General features: G+C 36.2%; 1 long non-coding RNA gene across 1 annotated transcript; it reads right to left on the bottom strand.

The window, feature by feature from the left end:
- Positions 1-284: 284 nt before the first annotated feature.
- Positions 285-3023, bottom strand: LOC107811221 (uncharacterized). The gene is made up of 3 exons (XR_001653870.2): positions 2782-3023; positions 1562-1693; positions 285-565 (listed from the first exon to the last, which is right to left on the bottom strand). It is a non-coding gene; the product is annotated as an uncharacterized LOC107811221 (long non-coding RNA).
- Positions 3024-13558: the final 10535 nt, after the last annotated feature.

The raw sequence follows: 13558 nt of genomic DNA, 5'->3' as shown, positions 1-13558 counted from the left end.
TATTGATCATTTACGACCAGATAAATTACGGTCGTCACCGGTCGTTAAAAGCTCCGACGTTAATAGTACACGACCGGTTAGCGACGATAACAAATCCAGTCGTTATTCCTCCTTTTCGCGACTGAATTTTCCTCCGCTAATTGTTATTTTTTGGTCACTAAAATATCAATAACGACAACAAACTCAGCCTTTGTAAGTGCTTCTAGCGACCGGAATTTTTTTCATTAATTGTATAAATAACGGTAACTAATATTGTGACATATCCACACAGATATCCAAACACATACAAAAAGTCAGTACTCATATAAACATCATTGTTGATTACAAAGAATTAGAATATCACATTACCAAAAATATACTTATCTAAATATTACTGACATTATTTTATTCAACTCCTAAAAAAAGAAAAAATAGAACTATAGCATATACAAACAACATCTTTAAAAATTCCTCGCAAAACAAAGTGGGTTCCTCTTGTACTTCAATTTGTTCTTTAACATTTCTCATCTCCTTCAACTCGCTCTACACTATCTTCAAGATAGCTTCATTTCTTCAAATTCTTGATCTGTTAAAAGAAAAAGTCTATGTTACTGCATTACATCAACAATTTGGAAAAAGATTAAAAAGGTATTGCATCAATTTACTTGTGGAAGCATTGACATTGCATGAAGTAGAGTATTGTGCAGAAATACAAAATGACGTGCAAAAATGCCGAATGTTGTGCAGAGATGAAGAACGCTTTACAGACATGCATAAAATTGTGCAAAAATACAAAAATGCAGAAATGCTATCCAGAAATGCAATAACACTATAGAAATGACGAATGCTATCACATGATAAATAATAAGTGGAGAGTCTAAGAGTGACTTAGGGATTGCCATTGACAATCTACCACAAATGAAATTTACTTTAGGAAGAAAAAACTTCAGTAGTAAGAGTACGAAAGCTTTTTCTCTCTTGGGAACCATAGCTCACAGTAAGATATCAATGACAAAATTCTTTCCCTTCATTTTGCTAAGAATGCTAGCATTTACAAAAAGTACTTTCCCTTTGTCCATAAGATCATCTTCCATTCTTTTCTCTAGGCTTATAATGTTTGTAGTTCTGAGATTGACTGGAGTTGGAATCTAATTTACAAGTTTAGAATGGACGACCATGTAAAGTTTATAGGTGTAATATTAAATGAAAGATCAGGAAAGATATGATCATGGACCTAAATAGTCAGAGATAGGAAAGAAATAGTCAGAGTGCAAGTGATATAGGGACAATTTATAGTTGGACATAATAACACTTCATGGATGTCATTAAATAGGAGAAATTACAGAAAAAAGACTTCAATTGTAACCCATGGATATAAGGATTCATATTAGTATCTTTCACTTTGGATAGCTAATGAAGAAAACCTATCAACTACACCTAATATTAATGCAAGCATTTAACATTCTTGAACTGATAGTGAAACAAAAGAAAAAAGACATACCTGAAATAGTATTTATCCTCACAAACAACAATCACGAAGTAAAAATGGTAAACTAATGTCTGCACGAACAACAACTATTACCTCCTGGGATTGTTGAGCATCGACTGCAAAGAAATTCTAGCAACTTGTGCCTCCTGGGAATATTGAGCAACTTCTGCCTTCTTCACCTTCACTTCTTGATATGAGCTGATTGCGATACTCAATGCATATAAACTATTAAACAAGTGAAGCAACAAAAGAACAAAAAATAAAGCATCATCTCTAAGAACTCACCAATAAGGAAAAAATAATTTCCTTTTAAGAAGAGCAAAAAAACATATAGAAAGAGGGAGAATAAAAATATTGTTCTACAAAATTAGTTATTATTTTGATCTTTTCATCACAAAGTAAGCAAGAATGAAGATGTGATTTACTTCACAAATAAAAGCATACAATTTTAGAGGAGGTAATTTATTGTTAGGGAAGAAGTGTGAAACATGCAATCGCTTTACTTGTTACTCGAAACATGTGATATTCAATTGATATTTTTATTTCAAGTTGTATCAAGAGAAATTAATGTTCTTATTATGTGTTTAGGAAGTTAAAAAAAATAAGATGCTAAAAGATCACGTCTATAAGCAAATCTTAGATGCAGTCCCTTCATACTTAAACCAATATTATTCTTTGCCTTGAGGATCTTCAACAGAATAAGCAATGTCCAAGAAATATTAAGCACCATCAATTTACTCTTTGATATACCTAGTTAAATTCATCCAGCACTTGGACGCATCGTTTGAAATCTCAAAGTTCATATATTGATATTAGATCTTCAAGTAATGACAAGAACTTTATAGAAATGTAAAGTCCCCTGTATTTTAGTTCATCCAACTAGTGATAATTTTTTAATAAACCATTATGTCTTCATGGTTATGTCTTTAGTCATAACTGCAACGAAAAGCACAAAGATAAAGACCAATTTATAGAAAAATTACATGAAAAGGAAAAAAAGATTACCCCTTGCTATGTTTATACCTATTTCTCCTTTCACCTCATATACCAAATGAAGGTCTATACTTAGGTCAATAAACAACAAAAATTGAAGAAAATTGCAATTCCGGACAGGTTTAATCCAGCATAACCAGACATTGATAAAAGATAGTATTGGAAAATATTAATATTCTAAGAAGAAATCCAAAGTACTAGACAAACACTAAGAAAAGCAATACAATATCATCAAACCGAGAGACCATTGGACAATAAAAGAATACCCAATTCCACTCAATAGTTACAACGGCAGGTTTAGCGATTTGGCATAAACTTACCTTGATGAAAAGGAAATTCTTAGACGAGAAATCGATGATAACGGAGGAGACGGGCTGTATTTTTACTGTGAAGAAGTTTACTCCAACATGGGTAATTGGAGGAGATGGCGCAGATGGTGAGCAATTTTCTTCATTCTTCCAATTGAAAGAAGCGTTTTTCGATCCAAGATTAGCGGTTTTCTTTTGGGGGTTGGGTTTGGGCGTGTAAGAAAAGAGGGAAAAAGTTTGTGCCTGTTTTTATTTAATAAATTACTTTTAACGACTGGATATTATACTTTTAAGGACACAAGATTTTTCTCCGTTAATATTGAAATTAAAAATTGACTTTAACGACCGGAAAAAAAAGTTAGTCGCTATAAGTACACGTATAACGACCGGATTCATGTCCCTTCGTTAAGAAATGGTCGTTAAAAGTCAAGTTTCTTGTAGTTTGTAGTTATAAATTCCAGATTTTGGTAAAGGCTATTATTTTAGGGTTTTGAGTATTGGGTCTTCTCCCCATAGCAAGTACGAAGTTGGAAAAATTTGGACACTCAAAAGTAAGTAATTCATGGGTAAATACATGGATATTCATCATCTAATCATACTCATAACATCAGATCACTTGAAAAATTTCTAGATTTCAAAAAACATATCCAAGACCTCAAAGAGGGAAAAATACCTAGAATTTTATGGGAACTTCGCCAAAGGTAAAGTTTGCTACTCCTTCGTATTAAAATTAGAATCTTATGAACATATTAGGATCATAGAATATAAGAATTAATGGAGTTAGAGGTGAAAATTAAATTTAAGCCCAAAATGGCTAAATAAGACTTTGATATAGGAATTGGGTTGAATGAATAATTTGGATAAATGGTTTTAACCCCTTAAATTGTAAATTTTGAAGAGTTGTCTATGCGAGGTCATTGAGAGAAGACTTGGACACTTGCTTCAAGGTGTGTTGAGGCTTCTTCTCTAAGTTAAGAGCTAGATTAGAATGTGCAAAGTAGTTGTTTGTTTACTTGCCTTACTTTTAGAATAAAAATTATACATACAACTTGAATACCTATATGACAGAGAATGATGAGACTTCATGACTTGTTGCCATTATTTGCTTCCGTACAAATATTTGATTATGTGAAGTTACATGTATTGCTCAGACCTTCAATTCAGATTTAGAACAAAAGATGATTAGTTCTTGATGTGCCGTGATTGCTTATTTATGAGCAATTGCTTGTACGACTCAAATTTTCAGTTGTGATTCAGATAAATATGATCCCATTAAGAAAAAGAGAAGTAGTCAACCTCCCTGAGTATGAGTGCCACGGTGGCCAGTGTTAGCTACCCCATACTTTCAGATGCCAATTGTTTGCTGGGAAGATAGGCCAACACTCCCCGTGCGTGTTTCCAGATGCTTGTGTACGCATGGCCAAATTGTATGTTAGGGAGATAGACTGACAGTCTCCCGTACGTGTTTTCAAATGCTCACGTAAACAGGGCCACTATGTGTAAAGTTTTCAGAAAAAGTATTTCTTTAAAAATAACTCAATTTTCAACTTTAGTTTCAAATATCAGTTTGACTCAGCTATCAGTTTTTATCTCAGTTACGAGATACAAAATTCAGTTTTCAACTTTAGCTTCCAGTTATCATATACAGATTCAGTTTCAGTTATAATTGCTGAATTAAATTTCTAGAATGAGTTTTAGTTTTGAGACTACTTATTATGTGCTATGTGAATTGCCTACCTTAATTGCTGTATTTTATTATATTTATATATTTAGCCCATGCAAGTCTTGTCCTTCGCTTAGGGGGTTGTCAACGAGAGGTTTTAGGTATTATTTGGTGGTACTTAGCCTGATTGGGCCTTCCATATCGTGTGACAGGCATTGCGTTTATAGGTGACAAAGCACGTGACTAGAGACGAGTTCAGCTGACTCAGTGGTGAGCCGTTGATTCTTTCCAGCGGTGTCAATGTCCTTCTTCCAGACCTTTAGCTTTTAGTAGATATTTATATTATTTTAGTAGATATTTATACCTTTAGCTTCCAGACCTTTATCTAGAAGATTTATGTATTCAGACATCAGTTAGAGGCTCACGACTTTACTAGTGGGTTTAGTTGTCAGACATGTTGAGTTTTACATTATGATTTAACTTTCATACAGTTATTGTCTTAAGAATTTTTAATAAATTTTCATGGAAAAGATATTTTATTTAAAATTTTTAGTTAGTTAGAACAAGACTTGCTCAACGAGTAAGGTAGGTTGAACGTTATCACGTCCCACCCCGGTTTTGGGGCGCGACATAGGACGTAGGGAAAGTACCTTAACGTCGTTCTCAGAAACCGTAGGTTTTGAGTTCTTGAAAGGTACTTTGTATCCTTGCTAAAAATCAAGGATTATGAAGTTTTAAGGTGTTAAATAATGCTAATCTAACGTTTTTATCTTACATCCCTTATAGAAAACTGATCTTGAATGATGGGGATTGGTCTAGTTCATTTGGGATCGAGGGTTTTGGGATTGAGGAAGACGTCATGGATTTCAGTTTTAGGAATTAACTCTCTTTCCCATACTTTTCCTTTTATATTTTGTATTGCATGAATACATGTCAAAATTTAGCTTGCAGCCTCATGAACATGTTCCAGGGCACCCCCGTGTCAGGAGGAACTTTTAGAAACTAATATTTGTTTCTCATATCTAAGCCAAATATTGCTCCCGCGCTAAGCACATTGAGCGTAACTATTATTAAATTCGAGACACAATGCAGAGAGGTTATGTGGTAGTCACTAAGATTGTGTCAGATAATAACTTGACAAACCCGTTTATAAATAGCTTGCCACATAAATATTTTTATATGCAAATAAAGAAAATGAGTGTTAAAGTTGTAGACACGTGGTCTAAGTGGGAGATTGTTAGAATATATTATAAATCATGTATTTTGTTATAGTATTCTTTATGGAGTAATTATTTATTTATTTATTCTAATTAATAAAGTTTTATTTAAAATAGATTGTGTATGTGTCATTTCTTATATAGTAGATGTAACGATCCAATCGGTCGTTCTTAGCATTTGCATTCAGTTCGGTAATTTGAGATCACGAATAGCTTCATATGGTGTATTATGATTTGTGTGTAACATCAGTTTTGGTTTTCGGGTGATTCCGAATTTATTTAAAAGAATAATTCTCATTTTAGAAGCTTTAAGTTGGAAGAGTTGACCAAGTTTGACTTTTGTGTATTTGACCTTGGATCGGAGTTTTGACGTTTTTGTAGGTCCGAGTGGTGATTTTGGACTTGGGCGTATGCACGAATTTTCATTTGGATGTTCTTGAAGGTTTTGGTGTTAATCGGCGAAAGTTGACAATTTAAAGGTTTGAAATGTTCATAAGTTTAACCGGGAATTGACTTTGATGATATCGGGTTCGGGTTATTGTTCAGAGAGTTGGAATAGGTTCGTTATGCCATTTGAGGCTATTCCGAGTTGATTTGATATGGTTTGGCATGAGTTTTGAAAGTTAAAAGTTTATTAAGTTTGATTTGTGGTGTAATTCAGGGTTTTGATGTTATTATGTGTAGTTTGAAGCCTTTGAGTAGGTATGTGTTACATTTTGGCACTTGTTGGTATGTTCGAATGGGGTCCTGGGGGGCTCGAGCGAGTTTCAGACGTGATTCGGATAATTTTGGAACATGTTGATTATTGCCGGTTTGGGCTGGGTTCTAGTGTTACCGCACCTAAAGTTGGTATTACGCAAGTACGGTGGTCGTAGAAGCGGTTCTAGGGTCACACATGCGAAGTGGTCGAAGTTGAGATATCTATGCAGATGCTAGATTTTGAGCGCACCCACGGAGCCGCAGAAGAGGCACAAGTGTATGCCCGCAGATGCAGAAATTTTACGCAGACGCGATAAGCGCAAATGCGAATGCAGAGCGCACCTGCGGAGTCGCATATGCGCATTTGAGCGCGTAGGAGTGCAAGGCTGAATTTGCAGGTGAGGTCATGTATGCCCGTAGATGCAGAAATTTTGTGCAGATGTGATAAGCGCAGATGCGGATGCATAGCGCACATGCGGAGTCGCATATGCGCATTTGGGCACATAGGAGCGCAAAGACTGAATTTGAGTGGGCTTCACATCCGCGATGAAATCACCACAGATGCGGTGTCGTAGAAGCGACCGTTGTTCCGCATAAGCGGAAACCTCAAGGAAGAATCTTATATTTCGAGGTTTTGGTTCATTTTATCACAACTTGAGATTTGAAGCTCGTTTTTGGGTATTTTGGGGAGAATGTTCACCACATGGATTGGGGTAAGTATTTTTTACTCGAATTTGATTATATTTCATGAATCTATCTTCGATTTTGGCATTTGAATTATGAATTTTAACGAGAAATTGGGGGGGGGGGAGAGTATCTAAATTTTTCTAAATTGAATATTTGATATTTGAACATTGATTCAGAGTCGTATTTGAGTGATTTAGTGTGGTTGGATTCGTAATTGAATGGTTTGTCAGTATTTGTGAGTTTTATAGGGTTCCAAGGAGCGAGCCCGGGTTGACTTTGAGTTTTGATTAAAGATTCAACCTTTATAGTTTGGGTTGGTTTCCTTTGGCATTATTTAATATTTTTGAGTTTCTTTTGGCTAGTTTAGAGCCATGTGGGGGTGGATTCGCGCGAGGTGGCATTTTTAGTGTAATATTTGGCTTTCTCAGTATTTGATTTGTCTTGTTCGAGGTAAGTAACCTTTATAAACTTGGAATTGAGGGTAAATATCCTGGGAACCATGTTATTCGTGATGTAATAGGGTGACGCACATGTTAGGTGACATGCGTGTGGGCGTGCACCAGATAATCATGATTCGGGTTGACTTTTGCATTGTATTGCTATCATGTCTTATTTTATCCATGTTTTTTCTACTGGTTTGATCATCTGAGCTGTGATTCATATTAGAAAGCGTGTTTAGGCTATGTATTTATCTGATTTAATAATAATTATACACTCAGTCATGGTTCTTCATTTGCATATCATATCACCGTATTTGTTCATCATTCATTGTTACATGCATGTTATCATTATTTTGCCATATGTGGAGTTGTTGGGATGAGTGGTATGAAATTGTGAGCCCTTGAGACTTGAGTTGATGACTGAGGTGGGCCTGAGAGCCATGTTGAGAGAGTGTTATGTGGATCGGGCTAAAACCATAGTAGACCATACTGTTTTTATTATTGTTATTATTATCATATCTCAGTATTTGTTCATCATTCATTGTTAGATTTATTATTATTATTATGGATTGGATTGCACGCCGCAATATGCCATATTGGTTTTGATTAGCGCTTGGACACGATCCTCACTTCCAGCGTCTGACATACCAACATTGAGCACATGTATAATGATATATATGCATGTGCTTTGGTAAGGAGTATTGATGCCAGACACCCATTCAATGTTGAGTGATTTTGTGTGTGTGATGATGAAGTGGACATTTGAGACAGACAACTTTAGTATAATGAGGATGAGAGTACCTGAGAATATCATCGTGAAATCATTTATTTGATTTGCATACCTGACATGTAGGCATAGAGATGCATTTTTCTCATGTTGGACGATAATGTGACATTTATGATTTGACATGTGCATTAACAAGTAGACATATAGATGTAAATTACTCATGCTAGACGGTATATGATAATTGATGACTTCACATGTATATTGACATGTTGGCATAGTGATGAACTTTCCTCGTGCTAATTGGTAAACGGAAATTCTTATCTGGTGTTGTGAATTGGGAATATAGTTCTTTTGATAAACTCATGTTTAGTTGGTTTTTCAGTGGTGAGATTTGGAATTGACTATTTTACTTGAAAAGCATCCCTATTTTTTCGTAACTGTGAATGAACTGAGCATAAATCTCTTGAATTATTTACTTTTAGTGTTCTTATTTTATTATTACGAGCTATTATTGGCTATTGGTGTTGGAATCTGACCTTCTTCCAAGCTCGTCAATGCTTTCATTCTAAGGTTAGATTTTTACTTATTGAGTACATGTGGTCGGTTGTACTCATACTACAATTCTGCACCTTGCGTGAAGATTTTGCAGTTGCTGTGCATAGAGGGAGCTGGCTTTAAAGATGTATCCACGTTATGATTATAGTTGCCACTTGTCCTTGGTAGCTTTAGATTTGCAAATCTATTTATGTATATTTTGAACAAATGATGTATTTATTTCGTACCAGCTTTGTAAATGCCACTCTGGAGGACTTGAGACCGGGTTTTGATCATATCTTAGGCTCAGTAGTTTCAGTTATGTGAGAATGTTCTTTTGGACTTATATGTCTGGTAATGTCCCTAGGAGTGGGATTTATAACTCGGTGAGTGGTTGGATGGCAATGTGATGGGTATGATGTGACTGCGGGATGTGTTCAGATGGTTTGGATGTGACGTGAAGAGTTTACTTGGGATGTAAAAAAGGACTATTGGATGTTTGGTTTCTTTATTGATGTGTTGTACAATCCTGAGTTACGAGTGTGTTGGGGGGATCCTTCGGTTGTTCGTTTGTGTAATGAAGTGTATTCTTATTTCTTATTGATGAGAATTTAGCGATTGCATAGCGGTTGCAACCAGGATGAGGTCATAAAGGATGCCAGTTGAGGCTAAACAAGTGGGTTGTCACCTGCGTATGGATGTGTAATTCTTAGGATGTGTTTTTGGAGAGTTTCTCTCTATTAATAGATTAGATGTATTGTAAATTGAGTTTGAATCGGTTGAGGAAGTTATCATGACTGTCACAAGGGTGCATATGAGTTTAAAATATAATTTGAGGTATGTTATGATTAGTGCTACATGAGTTCATGAAGGATTTGTCTAAATTACTGTGCGAGATCATGGCAGTTGTTTAGTAATATTGTGGGTTATCGGATGATGTGTTCTATGGCTTTGAGCCAAGTGAGAGAGTGTACTATCGACGATCATATTTCATGATTATATGTTATATTAGCTGCAGTGTGAGGCATATTTGTGGATAAGATTTGACTTGAAGAGTTTGATTTTGAAGATGAATTGAGTAGGGAAATTTCTATATGGATGATGTATTATAATTTATGGATATTTGAAAATCTCGAAACGACTTGGGTTTATTATTTGAGATGGATTTAATGTGCTAATAAAAGGGAGTCACTCGATTGCGTTAAGGTAAGGATTATTTCTTTAGGCGTTGGTCTGCTAATGGAGCACATATCATTCGCCTCGTTTTGGCGGTGCCTTTGGGATTTGAATAGGGTGGATTAATCTCGAGAAGGTTCTAATGGCTTCAAGAATCATATATGGTATCTGAGAAATTTCCGAATTTGTAAAAGGCTAAGATCTGAGATTTGTATTGGATGGTATCGAGACTCGCGATATTTCTGTATCATTATTAATTCTACATTTTAGTATTTGAGAGGTTATAAAAATAGTTTCAGATTCACAAAAGGTCCTTTCAGAGTGGGAATGGATGCTTAAAAGGGAAGACAATGGCTTATGAGCTTTAGGACTATGTGGTTTCATGCTAGAATCTCTAGTGGTGAGCGTTGGGTTAAGGGTCGTAGTGTACTGGCAAGGAGATATGTAGATTGAAGTTAATTCGGAAGGAACTCAAAGAAAAAGGATAGCTTGGTAGTAGGTTGGATCAACATGGTAATGGATATAATCGGTACTTGTGGTTCTTATGATATGGTGAGGCTTAGACAACATTGACGGTCTTAGATGTTTAGATGAATGCTAGTACTACTTGGTATTATCTGAGAAGGGTGCACATTTCAGAAGGTGCACTGTGTTTTGTCTTACGGATGCTTCATTGGTATTGCGGTGCTCCCCTGGTTGATCGACTGCTGATGTTCACATTTTGCTATGTGGCACGAAGAATGATAGAAGTATTTCTCGTGATATGATTAAAGAGGTGTTAGTCATTCGAGTGATGGAGTTGGGATCAGATATGGTAATTTCGGTATTCTCGTGATTTGGAGACTAGGACTCTTAGAGGCGGACTATTTCTTAGTTGCGGACTATAATGATATGACCCGAGTTAGATAGTTATTGGTATGTGTTATGGATAGGTTACAGCGGATCTTTGGGAAGGTGATCTATCTATTTCGGGAGGATCATAATTTATTGGAGGCCATAGGTAGGCCTATTGAGGATATATAGTCTACATCGGGCCGGGTTTGTTGACTCAACACTGCTATTATTGAGGGAGGTGTCATTCGGCAGTAGTTGTCACCTGCGCATGGATGTGTAATTCTTATGATGTTTTTGTGGAGAGTTTGTTTCTATCATTGGATTAGATGTATTGCAATTTGAGTTTGAATCGGTTGAGGAAGTTTTCTTGACTGTCACAGGGGTGAATGTGAGTTTAAGATGATTTGAGATATATTATGATTAGTGCTACATGAGTTCATGAAGGATTTGTCTAAATTACTGTGCGAGATCATGGCAGTTATATAGTAATATTGTGGGTTATCGGATGATGTGTTCTATGGCTTTGAGCCAAGTGAGGAAGTGTACTATCGACGATCATATTTCATAATTATGTGTTATATTAGCTGCGGTCTGAGGCATATTTGTGGATAAGTTATGACTTGAAGAGTTTGATTTTGAAGATGAATTGAGTAAGGAAATATTTGTATGGATGATGTATTACAATTTATGGATATATGGAAATCGCGAAACGACTTGGGTTTATTATTTGTGATGGATTTAATGTGCTAATAAAAGGGAGTCACTTGATTGCGTTAACGTAAGGATTATTTCTTTAGGCGTTGGTCTGCTAACGGAGCACATGTCATTCGGCTCAGTTTGGCGATACCTTTAGGATTTGAACAGGGTGGATGAATCTCGAGAAGGTTCTAATGGGTTCAAGAATCATATGTAGTATCTGAGATATTTTCGAAATTGTAAAAGGCTAAGATATGAGATTTGCATTGGATGGTATCGGGACTCGCGATATTTCTGTATCATTACTAATTCTACATTTTAGTAATTGAGAGGTTATAAAAATAGTTTCAGATTCACAAAAGGTCCCTTCAGAGTGGGAATGGATGATTAAAAGGGAATACAATGGCTTATGGGCTTTAGAACGATGTGGTTTCATGCTAGAATCTCTGGTGGTGAGCGTTGGGTTAAGGGTCGTAGTGTACTGGCAAGGAGAAATGTAGATTGAAGTTAATTCGGAAGGAACTCAAAGAAAAAGGATAGCTTGGTAGTAGGTTGGATCAGCACGGTAATGAATATGATCAGTACTTGTGGTTCTTATGATGTGGTGAGTCTTTGCCGGTGTTTTGTGGCAGTACTCTTGGGTTTAGGCGACCTGCGCGACTTGGTTGAGTTAGAGGGATTCAGTTCTGATGGCTTGGTTATGTGCATATGGGTTTCGAAGAGTTCTCGATGGTGTCGACCTCGACTTGAGATGGATATTTTCTATAGGTATGTGGGGTATGTTACGTGTTGTGAATTTCTCCTGAATGGGATCAAGTGGAAGGTTTCAAGCTAATTGAGTATGTATTATGCTTGTGACTCAGAGTTGATAATGTGGTTCTCGTGTTTTTATATGATGGCCCGATAGATGCGGTACGTCGTGTGGGATTGAGGTTTGCATGTATAAGTTTGTAATTCAATTTTAAAGGGAAGGTCATGAATTTTAGACATCATGGACGGTCTCAGATGTTTAGATGAATGCTAGTACTACTTGGTATTACCTGAGAAGGGTGCACATTTCAGAAGGTGCATTGTGTTTTGGCTTACGGATGCTTCATTAGTATTGCGGTGCTTCATTGATTGATCGACTGCTGATGTTCAAATTTTGCTATGTGGCACGAAGAATGATAGAAGTATTTCTCATGAGATGGTTAGAGAGGTGTTAGTCATTCGAGTGATGGAGTTGGGATCAATATGGTAATTTCGGTATTCTCGTGATTTGGAGACTAGGAGTCTCAGAGGCAGACTATTCCTTAGTTGCGGACTATAATGATATGACCCGAGTTAGATAGCTGATGGTATGTGTTATGGATAGGTTTCAGCGGACCTTTGGGAAGGTGATCTATCTATTTCGGGAGGATCGTAATGGATTGGAGGACATAGGTATGCCTAATTGAGGATATATAGTCTATATCGGGTCGGGTTTGTTGACTCAACACTGCTATTATTGAGGGATGCGTCATTCGGCTAGAGTTGATCTTGTTCGTGTTCTGATATGTTCTATGTGTCATTTTTCTATGCTACTATGGTTTGTGATCTGTTGGTTATTTTCCCATAAGATGCGTTTCTGTTAGGGCCTCGCGGCAAAATTCGAGCGTAACGGTTAGTGATTACCAATTTGATTAATCACTAAAATCTCTTTTTGAGGGGAAGAAAGGATTGAAAGTGGAGGATTTAGAATATATAAGCAAATGATAGGTTATTCTTTAATCAAATCCACTAGGCAGAATGCCTAGGGATAGTTTTATTAACAACAAAAGGCACCACAAAGGAAAAGTATTAGGGGGTAAAAGATACATTAGTGTGGCATCCATTTCCTTGGCAAGATGATTATCCATATGCGCCTTCAATATCTCATAAGGTCAAAGTCGCACGAGCGAGAATGATCTCACAACCAACTAGGGTATCTCCCAAAGGCAAAAAGGAATGACAACAACTATTGATCTAAACCTTATCCTACAATTCCTATTTAGGCATGAACAACCCCATCTACTAGCAAGCTAGTAAAAAAAATAAGAACTTGAAAGAACTAAGTATTATATGATTATCATATAGTTTATAACATACTCTATGGTGA

Source organism: Nicotiana tabacum, chromosome 13 (genome assembly GCF_000715075.1).
Source record: "Nicotiana tabacum cultivar K326 chromosome 13, ASM71507v2, whole genome shotgun sequence".
Classification (NCBI taxonomy): domain Eukaryota; kingdom Viridiplantae; phylum Streptophyta; class Magnoliopsida; order Solanales; family Solanaceae; genus Nicotiana; species Nicotiana tabacum.
The sequence above is the reverse complement of the archived record's forward strand: the minus strand, read 5'-3'. Positions and strand labels throughout refer to the sequence as shown.